Here is a 5077-nt window from a genome sequence, read left to right on the forward strand (position 1 = left end):
TACAACTGGCGAAACTGGTGCTCTTCCTGGACTTGCTGGTGGTGTCCACTTTGCAGTAGATGATGTTGTTTCTGACACTTCCGATTCTTCCTTGACAGTTGAAGCTTCAATCTCCAGCTTTCATGCTTTTACTAATTGTATCATTTGCCTGTAAAGTTTTTCTGGATCATCCACAAAAATTTTTGATTTGTTGGAGAGGTAGTCATCCATCTCCTGCTAGCGTTAGTGAAAGCAAAACATGTATATACAATAACTAGATTGAACTTTTGATTGAGATTGCACAAAACTAAAAAAGATTAAAAAGAAAAGATTGAAAAATCATGAACAAAAAGTCATAATTACAAATGAATAATTAAACTTAGAACTTGATTATAAGTTCCCTGGCAACGGTGCTAGAAAAGCTTGTTGATAGTTGTTAGCATCCCAAGTTGTGTACCGCACGAGCATGGATCAGTTGTAGCTCTTCCCTCAAAGTACTCCCCAAGATTTATCAATCCGTGGAACTGATAGCACAAGTTCTACTTTAACTAGCATTATTAATATGGACTTGGTGTTGATGAGTGATTCAGATTTAATCTACTAAACATGCACAAACAGATAACAGATAGAGCAGAGATAAGCAATCTAGAGCAGCCTAGATTATGCATATGATGTAATTCTGAGCATAGATAGCAAAGCAACACATATATGATCTTAGTAAAAAGCATCTTTAAATCTACACCTCCAGTCCGACTCCCAAAACCCCCTATCTTACAGAAGAAAGATGTTGTCACGATCCCATCTATCAACATAGGTAAACTAAGGGCATGATGAAAAGAACATGTTATAGTCATTGGTAGATGAAGCATGCAAATCCGGTCACCATGACCAAAAAAACATCCTAAGAAAACTATCATCGATTAATAGATTTAAAAGCAAACAAACCCAATAGAGCATAAAACTATAGAAGGAGATACTTAGATCGCCAACAACATGAACAAATCTATTACTTAGCCATGAATGATTGTACATCACAAGATCACCACCGGGATCCTACCTTGATCTTGATGACTCCTAGCTCTAGAACTCCAGCGTGATCTTCCTCGCAGGGTGATCATGCCGGCAGAGGCTCACCTATGCTAACCCCTAACAACTACACGACCCTCAGCTCTCCGAAGTGGTGTCCCTCAAGCTCCTTCTGCTTCTCTGTTGCTCCACGTCGAGTACGTCATCTCTAATCTGCAGGCTTGGTGGTTTTTGGGGGTATTTATAGTCCAGATGACGCATGGCAAAAATTGGAAGGCGAGGAGACAAAGGAATCCCCCAGGCCGATCGACCTTCCCTTTCGCCCCTCGTGTCCTGCTTCATCTCCAAGTCTTCTCAGGTGCTCAGGAGTCTTCTTTTCACTTGCATGTGGGCCTGGCACATCGGTAGCTTTGGGATGAGATTGATCTTCAATGACTTTTAAAATCTCCGCTTGACCTTCTTCGATTCCTCTTTGATCCCGAGCTGGTCCTTGCCATATCTTCATAAACTTAGGCCCTAAGTAACTTGGGAGGATTGCTTGCCAAAGATGGGCACCAGGGGGCACCAGAGGATGCCAGGCCGATCAGCCTTGGCGCCTCTAGGCGGCTCACCACAGGCCTCTCTTGAGCCCATTGACCTTCATTTTCATCTGGTTCATTGCTTGTTGAATGCTTTATCCAAAAATATGCTTTTAGGCCCAATTTCCTGCAAAAACACAACATCCTCCAAAATACGTTGCTTATGTGAAAACTACTAGTTTATTAGGTGTGATCGATAGTTTAGGTATTAAATTCATGTCATTATTGAAGATAAATAGGGGTAAAAGTGTGTAAATAATGAGCATCAACAATAAATCCACAAGCACTTGGATACCGTTGTAGCTTTCACCTCAGAGTATTCCAAGGGTATCGAATCCAAGGGAACATGTGCATACTAACTCCTAGTTTAGTCGGTCCAAGGACACACCAAGATATGTGGCGAGGGTAGAGAGGATTCCTAAAGGTAGCTCTATAGGTGAGTTAAAGGTCGATCTCTCGGGTCAAAATACTCGCTTCAGGCACTGGCTTACCCTAAATGAGTCGGGTGCCTCCAGCCAATAGCTCTACGCTATATCCGAACGTGGAGGATTATAAAGGACCAATAGGGTTGTCACCACCTACGACCTACCTCTAGCAGCACGTGGGATATAAGGCAAATGAAGGATAACCCTTAGCCTAGACACCACGTCGACACTACTGATTACTACTACAGTCAAACTACGTCTGACATCCCGTAGCAAACTACGGCACCCCGTATAAATACGGAGTGATGAACCCGCGAGTAAGAGAAATGGTCTCACTCAACCATAAGAACTACTATAAGAAAGGAATCATGAATATGAGCTTACTTTATACCGAAGGAAGGCAACATCCATAGAGGTACAACTTGGAGAAGAACACCGACAAGCCCGGCGCTTCCCCAAACTACCCCTCACTCTTCCCCTTACTCTAAGCACTAGCTAGGCAGTGCTTCGCCTTTGCAATGGAGCGCTAATTCTACTACTGAGTGGTGTGTTGAAAAGTGAGCCCCTCCCCTTCTAATTATAGGCTCTTGAGGTCAGTTCCTAAGGGGAATATCTGGGGAATCTTCCTTAACCGCCATTGCAATGTCTGTAAATGGTGACATGTGGCGGCTGGAGGTGAGCGGGGCCACCATGGGTTTGGCCGAACAAGGGGTTCAGCCGACCCCTTGTAACTGCCTTTGGCAATCGCCTTTGGCTGGGTAGCTGCCAAGTGGATCCACACTTTGGTACGGGGAGTTTTGCGGTGAATCTAGTCGGTTTACTCCCGTTTGTGAGTCCTTCAATCTGTGTGCTTGCTCCTGATTGGTTGAGAGTGTGTTTCCTTACTCTTGAGGTGTGTTTTCTTGTTTAATGGACCTGCATACAAATATTCACCAATACTTGTGGAATTCGTTAGTAATAACTTCTACCACTACTATTGATGCTCATCTTTTATGTGTTTATGCAGGAGTTGACGGTCTAGATTTGGTACTTAAGAGCCGTCAACACCTCCGTCCTGAAATATAAGGCATCTAAGGTTCAAAATTTGTCCCCAAATTAAGGCGTCCTAGGAGTTTTTGGCAAGTACTTAATCAACTCAATTAAAAACTTGCCAAATATTTCGCTTGTTAACTGGAAAACTTGCCTTGTATTACCAGGGTATATGAGATATTTGCCCATCTCCTTAATATGTCCTAAAAATCATAGGATACCTTGTATTTCAGGACGGAGGGAGTATGCTTGTAGCCCATGTGACATGTTCCCATGGAATTTATATCCTAGTTTGCTAGTCTAAATAGGTTCGAATTGGCTTATAACACTTGTCTAGGCATAGCACCTCTGAATTAACCATTTTACACAAAATGAGAATGAAAGGATAAAAGTACGTATATGGATCTATTTGTCGGCCGCTCAAATCTGTGTCATCCCCACCGCCTATACCAACCGAGAGAGAGACAAGGAATGCGATTGCGCGTGCCATCAGACATTTGAGAGTATTAGGCCGGTATCCCACATGTGTGGCCTGAAAGAAGCTGACCTTTACTTAATGAGGATTTTAAGCTAGTCTCAATGTACAGTTACCAAGACTGAGAACTTGGTAGCTATGCCTGATGAGTATCATGGGGATGAAACTACTCTCACATCTAATGAAACTCTCCCTTCTCTCTCCTCACAATAACTTTGCCGAGTTAGCAAAATTGCTGATGTGGCATACAATTTAATACTCACGAAACTCCTATGAAACCTTCCATTGAGATTGACCTTACCAAAAGAAAAATAATGGTAAATTGAAGTTCATAGAGATTTATTGCGCACGCCCATCCTACATATTGCAACAGTTACAAGACAGTGGACATTGAGAATTAGCCCTACCTGTGGAATGAATAGTATTTGATCATTATCCCACGGCACATCGAAATTGCTACCATGCATGTTATTTTCATGTGATGCCTATTTGGCCAACGACGAACCAATTGATCAAATAAAGAGGGTCTCAATCATTGACGATTTTTTTTTGCCGCGGCAGAGATGATTGTTTCTTCCCATACCTTAGCTAGTAATATGCATGGTGACTGCATTTTTCAAAGAATAAATTTCGCAGAACTTTCAACCGCATGAAACTACAAATTTAAGCCGCCTTATCACGAAGTCAGACTTATTGACAATTGTAACACATCGTATTAAACCTATGTATGTCAGCCTTGATTGTATCACCACAAAGTATACATCATCTTTTAGTGGATTTAAGCCTCTATAGCCACTTTAGTTATACAAAATGCATAGATTGTCTCTGAATCCAAGGGCTAACACGTGGAGGAAGAAGCTCCACTAAAATGCTCCATGCGTGTTTAATCAAGCATATTATCGGTGACCGATCAATCACTCAATCATTAAACAATCTTGTCGATAAATAGCCAAACTGGTTCCTTCAATCAAACAAATAAATAGCCAACTGCTTCCTAACTTTCTCGTTGGACTGAAATTTAATGAAATAGTCTTATCATCTCGTACTGACCCCCGTTTGGAAGAACATAGTTTTCAGTTTATAGGTACGTTCACCGCGATGGCCTCAATGGTAACCTCTGCCGCAAGCTGGGAATCGACCTCCACCACCACCACCTCTGCCTCCACATCTTCCTCCGCCCCCCAGGCACTACTACTGCTCTTCCTCTATCTCTGTCTTCCCCGCTTCCTCCTACTGTCAAAGATAAGTTTGGAGACAAAGAACTGTAACAAATAAATTGTGAACCGTGAAAGAAAAATTGGCTAACTATGGAAAGTAAGATGTCCCATATGTGGCTATGTGCTGCATAATGTGTTGACAATGCAGCAGCGTCTAATGAATCAGCCATAATCTCTTGTAGAAATCTTGAAATCCTATACCTTTTGATCCGTTGAAAATGAGAGCTGATGGGAGGATTATTCTATCTCTTGTAGAAATCTCAAAATCCTATCTCGAAATCAGCCATAAAGATTATTCCACGTGATGAATGGATTTCAGTACATGCAGAACTGCGGTGGCAACAATAT

Source organism: Setaria viridis, chromosome 2 (genome assembly GCF_005286985.2).
Source record: "Setaria viridis chromosome 2, Setaria_viridis_v4.0, whole genome shotgun sequence".
Classification (NCBI taxonomy): Eukaryota; Viridiplantae; Streptophyta; class Magnoliopsida; order Poales; family Poaceae; genus Setaria; species Setaria viridis.